Source organism: Chenopodium album, chromosome 26 (assembly GCF_948465745.1).
Source record: "Chenopodium album chromosome 26, dcCheAlbu1.1, whole genome shotgun sequence".
Classification (NCBI taxonomy): domain Eukaryota; kingdom Viridiplantae; phylum Streptophyta; class Magnoliopsida; order Caryophyllales; family Amaranthaceae; genus Chenopodium; species Chenopodium album.
The window spans coordinates 27,353,686-27,366,985 of NC_137859.1; the positions used below are offsets into that span (position 1 = coordinate 27,353,686).

A 13,300-nucleotide genomic window follows, 5' to 3' on the forward strand; every position below is an offset into this window, starting at 1 on the left:
TTTCTTTCTTTCGTTCCCTTTTCTTGTCTCTTCTAGCTTTTTCTTTTGTTTTGTAGGACTTTGGCCCTTCCGGATGAACCACTGAAGGCTTGGCTAGACTTGGATGCAGGATGATGATGATCAAAGTTGGACGATATGCAGAGCAAGAGAGCCGCGGGCGCGGGGACCTGAGCAGGGCAACTTCACAATCTTTCAGTAGATGCCGCGCCGCGCCTCAGGAAAGGGCTCTCCTCCCTAAGCCGCGGGCGCGGCACTAGAAGCCGCGGGCGCGGCACTAGAAGCCGCGGGCGCGGCTATTCGAGCTGACTTGACACCTGTTGCTGTGCCGCGACCTCTCCTTGGAAGGAGATGCCATCTCCTTGGAGCCGCGGGCGCGGGTTCCCATGCCGCGGGCGCGGCTGTCTTGGTTTAACACTCCCGTAACCCACGATGTAGAGGGCGCGGCTGCAAGCTAGAGGGCTCTCCAAGGCTTAATATTTCCGTCTTTTATGCTTCATATATATAGCCTCCTATTCAAGTTTGTATGATCATCTATCATTACTTAGAAACATTTTAGCCCTAATCTAGTGAGAGAAACTTCATTAGTAGAGAGAGAAAGTGTGGATTTCCATTGATGAACTTGGATATTGAAGAAGGAGCTTGATTGAATCTTTGTAAATCTTCATCTTCAATTAATGAGCAATCTCTTACTCTCTTTCTTTACTTTTGTATTTAGTTTTATTTCTTATTTTGATTTTTCCTTCATTGCTTATTGATCATGTTGATGCTTATTGATTTGATGATTGATATTGTTTTCAATATGATTTGTGAGTAGTCACCTAGCCAAGGGTGTGGGGATGGTGTAGTTGTTGATTGATTCATGCTTATGATGTTGGGCTTTTGTTAATGGTGATTAAAGTCTTTGTATGTTTGATATTCTTTAATCTTCTTGCAAGTGCACATTGTTAGTTGATTAAAGGTGAATCTTTACTAACAAGAAACGGAAGTTGACTTAGTTAAGGTTCATTGTTATCGATAGTTCTTTGATTGCACCTTCTAATATATGGTTCTAGTGTGGAAACATGGAGGCTATGTTAGGGGAAATTGATTAACCCCGGAAGGCGGTTAGATTGAGCTTTAATTCGATATTCTTACATGCTTAGTTTACCATTGCTTTGCTTCCGTGTTATTGCATGATCAATTGGCAACTACATCTACCTACTTCCCTTGGTGCTTAGTTATATTGATTTTTAATCATTCTTAATCACTAGTTTAATTTCTTAGCTTTTCACACTTTTCGTTCCGAGGTAGCTTAAGTATTAAGTAGTGAATGTGGTGTTTATGCATGTCTCCTTGTGGTTCGACCCCTATGCTTGCCTTATACTTGTATTGGGTTTGTTTAGGTGTATAAATTATATTTGATCTAGGGATAGACAATTGATGACACGTTTATTCCCTTGTCAAGCTACTTTGCGCGGGCGCGTAGGCCGCACAGACCGCTGTGAGGTCATACGCGCGGGCGCATAGCTACCATGCGCGGGCGCACAGCAGGTCCTGTTCAGCGTTTTTGCGCGATTCTTTATATATTGCGGGGCTTATTTTGTAAAAGGAGAACTTGATTCCTATAGATATTTTTCCAAGTTTTAGGAGAACTTCTCTCTCTAGGTTTAGCTTAGGGTTAGGGTAGTTTAGAGAGAGAAAGTGAGGGTTTCACCATTGTTGAGCTTAGATTTTGAAGAAGAAATTGATCATCTTTTCTATTGATTTATATCTTCAATCAATGAGAATCTCTAACTCTCTCTCCTCTATTTTTATTGCTTTGAATTTTATTATTGTTTTAGTTGTTGGTATTGTTTGTTAATCATGATAATAACAAGATTAATTGCTTTTTCATTACTTTAATTCAGACTATCTCATTCCTTGTTTGTTAGTATTTGCTACTACTTGTTACTTGTCAGTGCTTACGTTATCCTTAGCTTTGTTGTATGAACAGAGGACGAACCCGCTCAAGGTCTTTGATTCCCATTGATCCGGAGCTAGAGAGATCTTTGTCCTTACTTCGAAGAGAAGCGAGAGCGAGGAGTAGAAATTCTCACACCCCAACGAAAGAAGGAGTAAGAGAATTGGAAGATACTCCACCATCTTCACCCTCAAGTGAAGACTTAGATAGTCCTAATTCACCATCAAGTCCCGGAATCAACCCCTTTTCAATCTTTAAGTCCAAAAGTGAAGAAGGTTCTAAAATGGGAGAGAATACACCTTTGAGTCGTCTTGGGGCTCCCGAAGCCTTTAGAGCCCAAAGTGGGATCCTAACCCCTACCACTCAAGCCAACAATTTCGAAATCAAGCCCAATTTGATTGCTTTAATAGAGAGGAAACAATTCTCGGGTGGAAAATTTGAGAGCCCTCATAAGCATTTGAAAGAATTTGAGAAGTATTGTGACACGATCAAAGCCAATGGAGTGACTCAAGAGTATATCCGCCTCAAGATGTTTCCATTTTCTTTAATTGGGAGAGGTCTAGAATGGCTAGAGAAGGAGGTGCCCCCTAATTCTCTCACAACTTGGGACCAAATAACTACGGCTTTCTAGAGGAGATTTTATAACCATAGGAAGACCGCCGAGGCTCGGTCTTTAATTCAAGGTTTTCGCCAAAAGAGTGGTGAGACTCTAAGTGAGGCATGGGACCGGTACAAAGAGCTTCAACGTCAATGCCCACATCATGGGATTCCCAAGTATCAACGCATCCACACTTTCTATGAAGGTCTCTCACCTCAAGGGAGAACAAGCCTAGATGTCGCAGCCGGCGGTCCAATCATGAACAAAGGAGAGGATAAAGTGGAATGCATCATAGAGGAGGTCGCAAAGCATTATGATGATTGGTATGAAGGAGAAAGGGAGGCCACTTCTAGCAAGGGTGTCTATGCATTGGAGCAAGCCAACGCAATCAACAACCTTTCTTCCCAAATCTCCAAGATGGCCAAGTAAATGGACGAAATGATGAAAGAAAGGTCCAACCCTCATGGTAATACCTCCCCTTCAACCAAGGGAGGCAATGGTATGACCACTTCTTCCCCCTCTTCGTATAATAAAATGCCTAAAGGATGCATGTTTTGCTCAAATTGTGAAACCTATGATCATGATACCTCCCATTGTGTGTATGCTTGTGAAGTTCAACCCCCTCCCTATGAACATGATGATAATGTGGAAGATGTCAATGCTATGAATTTTGCTCCTAGAATGGAAAATGTAGGGAACTTGAGGCCAAACTCCAATCAAATGGGGAATTGGAATCAAGGTGGAAACCGTAGTTGGAACCAAAGTGGTGGTGGTTATGGTAACCGATACCATGATGGGGGAAGCCCTTTCAGTTTCAATGGAAGAGGCTACTCTAACCAAAGGGTGTATGATTATCAAAACCAACAACCCAACTCCTGATACCATGACCATCAAAATCAAAATTTTGGTGATCAAGGTAACATGGGAAACAATCGACAAAGCAATGTTCCCAACCAAGGCACCGAAGGCAATAAGGGCAAAAATGTTTCTAACTATGCCCAAACCAATAGGCCTTCGGGTTTCCATCAATCCCAACTTCCTCCACCTCAACAACCTCTTCAAATTGAGGCCCCTCCAAATGATCCCGTGATGGCTAAGCTAGATGCCATTATGAAAATGCATGAGGAGGAAAAGAAGAGAAATGAGGAGGATAAAAAGCGAGCCAATGCTCATATGAAAATGCTTGAAACTCAAATTGCTCAACTTGCTTCTAATTCCTCTTCTTCTTCCTCTTCTACTATCCCTAGTCAAGGAGTCAGCCCAAAACCTTTGTATGCCGTGACAACAAGGAGTGGGAAGGTAGTAGGGAGTGACCCCTTAGTTGAGGAGGAACCCCAAAATGAAGTAGAGTTAGAGAGAGGGGATGAGAGAACCAAAGAGCCTTCTAATGTTGAGAAGGAGAAGGATGTTGAGTGATAAGTGACATTTATGTCACTCCTAGGATAGTGTTTATGCCTTGTTTTAGCTTGTCTTAGGGTGCTTTGTAGTTGTTTTGTTCAAATAATGCGTGCATACATGTCTTGATGTGATTTTAATGAAATCGCGTATATCGTTGTATGCTGGCCTTCATTGCGTGTTTGCACCGTTCCCTATACTTTGTTGCTTCCCTTGGTGTTTGTGCTTAGGTATTTGAAGTCTTGGATTGCAAATAAGAAGCCAAGGAATCATGAGAGAAGAATCGAAGAAAGCAAGGTGCAAGGGCGCGAATAATGTGCGGGCGCGCAGCCCTGTGAGAACCAGCGCAAAATTGGCGAAATTGCAGAATCGAGGCAGAAATTTTTGTGCGGCCTGTGCGCGACATGTGCGCGGGCGCACACCAACACCGCGCGGGCGCGCAGCCAGCAGCACGAGCGCACACACCAAAGCACAAGCCGCGCAACCCACAAATGCGCGGGCGCGCATCTACTTTGCGCGGGCGCGCAGGCCGCTGCGAGGGCGCACGCGCGGGCGCATAGCTACCATGCGCGGGCGCACAGATCCTTGCGCGGGCGCACAGCGGGTCCTGTTCAGCGTTTTTGCGCGATTCTTTATATATAGTGGGGCTTTTTTTGTAAAAGGAGAACTTGATTCCTTTAGATCTTTTTCCTAGTTTTAGGAGAGCTTCTCTCTCTAGGTTTAGCTTAGGGTTAGGGTAGTTTAGATAGAGAAAGTGAGGGTTTCACCATTGTTGAGCTTGGATTTTGAAGAAGAAATTGATCATCTTTTCTATTGATTTACATCTTCAATCAATGAGAATCTCTAACTCTCTCTCCTCTATTTTTATTGCTTTGATTTTTATCATTGTTTTACTTGTTATTATTGCTTGTTAATCATGTTGATTCTTGGTTATTGATTTATTGTGATTAAAGTCTTTATATGCTTGATGTTCTTCAATCTACTTGCAAAATGCATGTTGTTAGTTGATTGGGAGTGAATCTTTGCTAACATGAAACGGAAGTTGACTTAGCTAAGTTCATTTATATCGATTGTTATTTGATAGTACCTCCTAGTATATGGTTCTAATGTGGAAACATAGAGGCTATGTTAGGAGAAGCCGATTAGCCCCGGAAGGCGGTTAGATTGGACCTTACTTCGATATTCGAGCATGTTTAGTTCATAATTAATTCAACTCCTATGCCTTTGTTTATGTTCAAGTGAATGCTACTCCTAGACCATTTCTCTTAATGTTTTATTTCTTGTTTTAGAATATTTAGAATTTAGTTTATTTTTCTCCTATTCCGGACTAGCTTAATTGTCGATAACATTTGGTGGTGTTTATCCGTTCTATGTGGTTCGACCCTTATGCTTGCCTTATGCTCGTATTAGGTTTGTTTAGGTTGTATAAATTGTATTTGATCTAGGGATAGTTGTTTGACGACGCGATTATTCCCTCATCATTGAGGTGCAAAAGGAGAAAGAAACCACCCCCTTGCCCCTAAATCTCCAACCTAGAGAGGAGAGATTACCTTTTCCCCAAAGATTCGTGAGAGCTAAGCTTGATGCTCAATTTGGGAAGTTTTTGAATGTGATTAAGAACTTGCATGTTTCCATTCCTTTTGTTGATGCCATAAAACAAATGCCCCATTACTCTAAGTTTTTGAATGATCTATTGAGTGGGAGAAGGGAGTGTGAAACGGTGAGCTCGACCGCCAATTGTAGTGCAATCCTTTCCAACAAACATCCCGCCAAGTTGAAGGATCCGGGTAGCTTTTCCATCCCTTGTTCTATTAATGGCATTGAGTTTGACAAAGCTTTGTGTGATTTAGGAGCAAGTGTGAGCCTCATGCCCTACTCTGTCTACCAAAAGCTTAGTGTAGGAACCCTTTCCCCCACTAACATTATTACTCTCCAACTAGCGGATCGGTCCATTAAGTTTCCCATGAGTAAAGTTGAAGACATTCCCCTTATGGTAGGAAAGTTCACATTCCCCGTGGATTTTTATGTGCTAGAGATGGATGAGGATGAGAGGATTCCTATTATCTTGGGTAGGCCGTTTCTAGCTACTTCTAGGGCCATCATTGATGTGAAGGAGGGTAAAATATCTTTGAAAATTGACAATGATTGAGTTTGATTTGAATAATGTCATGCAATAACCTTCCTCAAGTGGTGAATGCTTTAGAATAGATGTTCTAGATACCATGCTTAGTGAATTTTCTCGTTCCCATTTGCATGCTTCTAACGATCCCCTAGAAAGTGTATTATTGAATGATTCTAAGCTAGGTGCTCACAAGGACGACATTCAATTCTATGAGGATTTGCTAGAGGAGAGCAAGAGCGAGTGCAAGGATGAGAGCATGGAGGAAGAGGCTTTTCACACCCATGATCTCTTTCAAGTTGAGGAAAGAGAAGAGAGCACCAATGGTAAGGGAGCACCAAAGGTAGACTTGAAACCTCTACCTTTGGGCTTGAGGTATGAATTTCTTGGTTCTAATGAGTCTTTCCCCGTAATTATTAATTCCAACCTAACGGAGGAGAAAAACTCCCTTTGATCAATGTTTTGAAAAAACACAAGAAAGCTTTAGGTTATACCATTGATGACATTTAAGGTATAAGTCCTTCTTTATGCATGCACAAAATTGATCTAGAGGGAGATGCCAAACCCGTTAGGCAAAGGCAAAGGAAGCTTAACCCTTCCATGCAAGAGGTCGTGCGGAAGGAAGTGGCTAAGCTTCTTGATGAGGGAATTATATACCCAATTGCTAATAGTGATTGGGTATCTCCCGTGCAAGATGTGCCTAAGAAAGGGAGAATGACGGTAGTGAAAAATGATCATGATCAACTAGTCACCACTAGGCTTGTAACCGGTTGGCGCATGTGCATTGACTATCGCCAACTTAACTCAAGTACATGCAAAGATCATTTTCCATTACCGTTCATTGATCAAATTTTGGAGAGGCTTACAAAGCATTCCTTCTATTGTTTCCTTGATGGTTATTCGGGATTTTTCCAAATCCCGATTGACCCCAAGGATCAAGAGAAGACGACTTTCACATGTCCCTACGGTACTTATGCGTATCGTAGGATGCCTTTTAGGCTTTGTAATGCTCCCGCAACATTCCAACGTTGTATGATGTCTATTTTCAGTGATATGATTGAGGATGAGATAGAGGTCTTTATGGAATGACTTCTCCGTTGGAGGAGCCACCTATGAAGATTTTCTATCTAATTTATCTCGTTGCTTAGAAAGATGTGAGAGGGCTAACCTCGTGTTGAATTGGGAAAAGTGCCATTTTATGGTAGAAAGTGGGATTGTTCTTGGGCACAAAATTTTCCATGCCGGCATTGAGGTTGATAGAGCCAAGGTAGAGGTCAATGAGAAACTTCCTCCCCCCACCAACGTGAGGGAAGTGAGATCTTTTCTTGGCCATGCCGGGTTCTATCGGCATTTTATAAGACTTTTCTTTAATTGCAAAGCCTCTCACATCCCTATTGCAACAAGATAAAGAGTTTGTATTTGATGATGCTTGTCAAGAATCTTTTTGTAAGTTGAAAGAGGCCCTGTGCACCGCCCCTATTGTCCAAGGTCCGGATTGGTCTCTTCCATTTGAGCTCATGTGCGATGCAAGCGACGAGGCTATTGGTTCGGTTCTTAGGCAACGGAAGGATGGGAAGCTTCATGTCATACATTATTAGTCCAAAACTCTCAATGATGCCCAATGAAACTACACAACCACCGAGAAGGAGTTCTTAGCGGTTATTCACTCATTTGAGAAGTTTAGAACCTACCTCATTAGTTCTAGGACAATTGTGTACACCGACCATTCGGCTCTCAAATATCTGATAGGGAAGAAGGAAGCTAAACCAAGGTTGTTGAGATGGGTTTTAGTTCTCTAAGACTTTGATTATGAAATGAGAGACAAGATGGGAGTTGAGAATATGGTAGCGGATCACCTTTCAAGGTTGGGCGGTGCAAGGTTCAAGGATGATGGTTTGCAAATAGAGGATGCTCTAAGGGATGATGTGCTATATGTTCTTGAGGTGAAGTCGGCTCCATGGTATGCGGATATTGTGAATTACTTGGCTTGTGGTGCCATACCTCCGGATTTCACTTCACAACAACGTCGAAAGCTCAAGCACGAGGCAAAGAGATATATTTGGGATGAACCGATTTTGTTGAAGAGAGGGGTTGATGGGTTGTTGAGCAGATGCGTTCCCAACGACGAGTTTCAAAGTGTTCTCCATATGTGCCACTCTTCTCCTTGTGGTGGGCATATGAGTGCTCAAAAGACCGCCTCAAAAGTTCTTCAATCAATGCTCTTTTGGCCTTCTTTATTCAAGGATTCTTGGATGTTTGTCAAGACCTGCAATAGATGCCAACGGGTGGGGAATATTTCGAGAAGGGATGAAATGCCACAAAACCCCATCCTTGAGCTTGAAGTTTTCGATGTGTGGGCTATAGACTTCATTGGCCCTTTTATCTCCTCAAATGGGAACAAATATATTTTGGTTGTCGTTGACTACGTGTCCAAATGGGCGGAGGCCGTAGCTTCTCCAACAAATGACTCAAAGGTGGTGGTTAACCTTTTCAAGAAAGTGATCTTCCCAAGATTCGGTGTTCCAAGAGCAATTATTAGTGATGGGGGGTCACACTTCAAGCACCATACCTTCGTTCGACTACTTGAGAAATATGGGGTATCTCACAAGCGAGGGCTTGCTTATCACCCCCAAACAAGTGGTTAAGCGGAGGTCACCAATAGAGAGCTCAAAGTGATCTTGGAGAAGACAGTCGCCAGAATGAGGAAGGATTGGTCCTCTAAACTCATTGATTCTCTATGGGCTTATAGGACCGCCTTCAAGACGCCAATTGGGACCACCCCTTACAAGCTTGTATATGGGAAGAATCGTCATTTGCCCGTGGAGATGGAGCATCGTGCTCATTGGGCGATCAAGAAAATCAACTTGGATCTCCATAGTGCGGGGGAGCAAAGGCTTTTAGAGTTGCATGAGCTAGAGGAGTTGAGGTTGAGTGCCTATGAGAATGCAAGTATGTATAAGGCAAGATCAAATGCGTGGCACGACGCTCAAATCATCAAGAAAGATTTTGTCAAAGGGCAAAAGGTGCTCCTCTTCAACTCGAGGTTGAAGCTCTTCCCGGGCAAGTTCCGATCAAGATGGAGTGGGCCATACATTGTTACGGAGGTATTCTCGTATGGAGCTTATGAAATTTTCCAAGATGGCCACTCCCCTTTCAAAGTCAACGGCCACCGCCTCAAGCCTTATTTTGAAGGATCCCCAAGTGATGAACCAATTTCAGTTACTCTAATTGATGTGCATCGTCAATTCCGCCCTCCTTAATCATCTCGAAAAACGTCGAGCTAACGACGCTAACCAAAAGCGCTTCCGGGAGGCAACCCGAGTTTCTAACCCTCTTATACTTTCTTCTCTTCATGTTACTTTCTTTTTTCTTTTTACAACTTTGGATTATTGGGATTTGTGAGTTTTGATTGTATTTGAGTCTTTGATCAACGGTGCATCTAGCATGATTGTATGGAGTTTAGATGTGTAATTAAGGACTATTTTTGCAGGCCGTTTGGTGTTATATTTGGAGCTAAGTTGGGGTTTGGAGACTAGGAAGTGAGTGAGGAGCATTTAAAGAGAAAATATTGATGAAGACCCTGTGCGCGGGCGCGCAGGCCTGGGAGAACCCGCGCACAGGGAAGCTTAGAAAACCAGAACCTGGTAGAAACATTTGCGCGCCTTGTGCGCGACATCTACGCGGGCGCGCAGGCCTGGAAGAACCCGCGCAGATTTAAGGCAAAATTTCCAGATTTTGGCAGAAGGTTTTGCGCGACTTGTGTGCGCCATTTGCGCGGGCGCGCAGTTCACTTACGCGGGCGCGCAGTATACCTGCGCGGGCGCGCAGATCTGGATTTATCGGGGGATATCATCCTTTTTTCCCCGATTATCTTCATCATTTTCATATCACAGAACACGATTCTCACTCTCTCTCCTCAAGAACTCAAACCCTAAACTCCCAAATCTCCTCTAATCTCACTTATTTCCTCGAAATTTCACCAAATCCCTTACATTCCCTCACTTTTCTCACAAATTCATCACTTTCCCCTCTCAAAATCATCCATTTTTCACCAAGTTCGTGGTGGCTCTTTGGTGGCCGAGGTGGTGGTTCGTGAGGGCTCTTGGAGGTCTTCAAGCTCTTCAATTGTGGTATAATCCTAATCCTTGAGTACTTTGTGGCTTTAATTGATTAGATAATATCATGTTTTAGGATTGTTAAGCAAGAATTGAGCTTGTATGAATTTTGTGTGATTTTGAGATAGTTTTGCTTATAATTGTGGATTTTGTTGAGAATTTCTTGCTGATTTGTAAGTATTGTTGATGAATATTGTTGTTTGCATGAAATTTGGCTAGCAATTACTTGACTTGGACATTGATAATTGTGTGAGTAATCACTAGCTTGATTTTGAGCATTTAAAATTCTTAATGCATGTGAGATTGAAAATGTATGTTGATTGAGAGTTTTTGATGCTTGATATTGAAATTTGCCTAGTGATTTTCTCTTTGGTGATTGAGTATTGCACATTTTGGCGTTGATTGATGTTGTTCATAGTTGTTTTATCTTGTGCTATTTGTATTTGGAAAGTTGTTGCTCCTAACTCCTTTTCAGATAGCAAGATCAAAGGTTTCAATTGTTGTTGTTGTTGTGGGAAGGATTTGGCATTCTTGAGTGTTGGAATCACTCCGTGGTGTTCTCGGTTTCTCTTTGGGTTGTGAGTAAAGTTGGTGAAGATGAGTGGTAGGAGGAGTAGGAAGGAGCCTAGAATATCATTTGATGAACCCCAACCTTCCTCTCAAAATCTAAACCAAGCACAATCCTCTCTTCCCACCTTAAATTTGTAAACCGGCACCATGCTCCCATCCATCAAACACTCCTCAAACGCAAGCTAAACCCCACCCGGCACTACTATCAACGCTCAATGCATGACTTGGGGATAGATGAGGACCTTCGGTCCCTTCTTGACAACCTTGGGATGAGTGAGTTCATCCAGCACCAATACCCAACCTTCAAGGAACCCACCTACAAGTTCCTAGCTTCCTTTGAGAAGGAACCCGTTGGAAACAACGAGTTCCAAATCTCCTTCTGTAGACACCTAAAAATGTCTCCCCAAAACCAAACCCGATGATGAACAACCTTTCACCACCACTATTGGTCGGGTTTAGTATTTAATCCCGAGAGTGCTTAAAAATCATATTTAATTAAATTCGTATTTCTAAATAGCCCGTGGATCAGTCTTGATGTTTGGTAAAAGCATAGTTTTTATTTTGGCCCAAACCTTTTACTTATCTCTCTTTTTAGCCCGATTTTAATAAATCAGAAAAATGGCCCGAAATTATCAATCGGCACCTAAAATACTGATTAAAATTAGGGTTAAAAGTGAATTTAGACGAAAAAAAGGACAAAACTGTTCCGTGTCACGGCAAAGAATCCCGCGCCACGGGAAACTTTCCCGTCTGACGGCAAAGTGTCCCGTGTCACGGGAGTCCTGATGTGACACGGGTACAGTATGTGTCCCTTCCGCGTAAACCCTAACGCGTTTTCTTTCCCGTTTGTTTAAAAATCTCCCGTGTCACTCATAAGAGTACCGTGTCACGGGATTTTCTCCCGTCTGACGGTAGAATTTACCGTGTCACGGTACACTTTGCCGTGTCACGGGATACTGTTTTAGGGTTTCTGTCATTTTAGGGTTCCGTGTGCTCCTTCAGCACATTTTCCCTATAAATAACCCCTCATTTCTGATGTACGGGGCATAAAAATAATCTCTCATTTTCTCTTCTATGCTCTAGCCTAAACACTAGCCTACCCTTCTCTCTTTCAAGATACCTTCTTTAAGCACTCCAAGGAGTCCATACTTTACCCGGGGTTCTGTCCTTAAGCCACGGTGTGAAAGGTAGAACTGTTTGAGGGTTTGGCCCCAAATCAATTCTCATTTAATTTAATTTAATTCCATTATTGTTTGATTATTTTCCTTGAAGTTACTAACGCGTTTATTGTTTTTATAGTAGCAAGCAAGCAAAATCAAAGTAAGAATCATGTTCCTTTTATTTCTACTATTATTCTAACGGTTTTATATTGTTGGAATTATTGCTATATTGCTTCCAATATTAATGTTTGTTCTATTATTATTTATGATCACTATATTTCATGTTAAAGGGAATATGTATTTGAAAATCACGACTAATAAGATAATTTAGACGACCGGTTTAGGTTCCTTTTAATCTTACTATTAAATCGAAGTGATCACTAATATTTTAGAATTATGTGTGCATTAATATTCAACCAATTTAGCTTAATAATAGTTTGGAGCAAATTGAATTTTGTTTGTATGCCTTTGAGAACACAGGAATACTTTTCACTATAAGAATCGAGTAGAGGCCAATACGGGCGAATGTGACTCCATGACTCACTTCGTACCATCATCCCCGATCCTCCTTTCGTGGTTCCGAACCATATGGAGTTAGTAATCTCATGGATTATGAATGGGGTATAACCTTCACGGGTCAATCGTTGTTGCCTATCGTTGTCCCTTAATCGTGGTTGCCTTTTATGATCCGTGAACGGTTTACAAGTTCCTTAAAAACTTGTTGGCGGCTCCCTACTTTCCTTGTCCCTAATCGTGTCCCTAATCGTTATGTCAATTCCCACTTCCTATGAGTGCCAAGCATATTCACAACATGCTTTTAACGTAGGCGCACTTTGAGCGACGCCTACACCTTCCAACTCTTCAATGCCCATCATGTCATCTCTCTTCGGCGTCTAAATGAACTCCTAGACTTTAACCCCGACGCCGATCTTCTTGCCCCATCCACCGAGCTCTTTCCCGAGTACGACGCTTTCCGTTGGTGGCGAAAAATCACCGACATGGATGAGTTTAATACTCGGTACTCGGTGGCAAGCCAAATTATCCATCCAGTACTCCGCATCCTTCACCGCATCTTGTGGTTTGCGGTGTTTATCAAACAAGATTTGAGTAAGCTCTCTCATGAAGAGCTCTTCACTCTTTGGGTTGCCATAAAGGAGGAGTTGAGTGGGCGGCTCAACATGGGGTATTGGTTTGTGCTATGTTGTGAGGCAATCAAGAATGGGAACAAGACGGGAGAGATTGCCTTAGGAGGGATGATTTCAAGGATCGCCTCGAAGCTAGGGGTGAGGTTCTTTTCCCTTTTTGCACAAGGGTGGGAAAAGACAGAGATATGTTCATGGACATCTCTTACATGCGGAAGTCGGTCTTCATCCAACCGACCGACGATGTGAACAACTTCCACGA

The 13,300-nt window shown here is 42.5% G+C and overlaps 1 non-coding gene across 1 annotated transcript; it reads right to left on the bottom strand.

The window, feature by feature from the left end:
* Positions 1–2,601: 2,601 nt before the first annotated feature.
* On the bottom strand, positions 2,602–2,707 carry LOC145618814 (small nucleolar RNA R71). Its single transcript, XR_014108052.1, has one exon. It is a non-coding gene; the product is annotated as a small nucleolar RNA R71 (small nucleolar RNA).
* Positions 2,708–13,300: the final 10,593 nt, after the last annotated feature.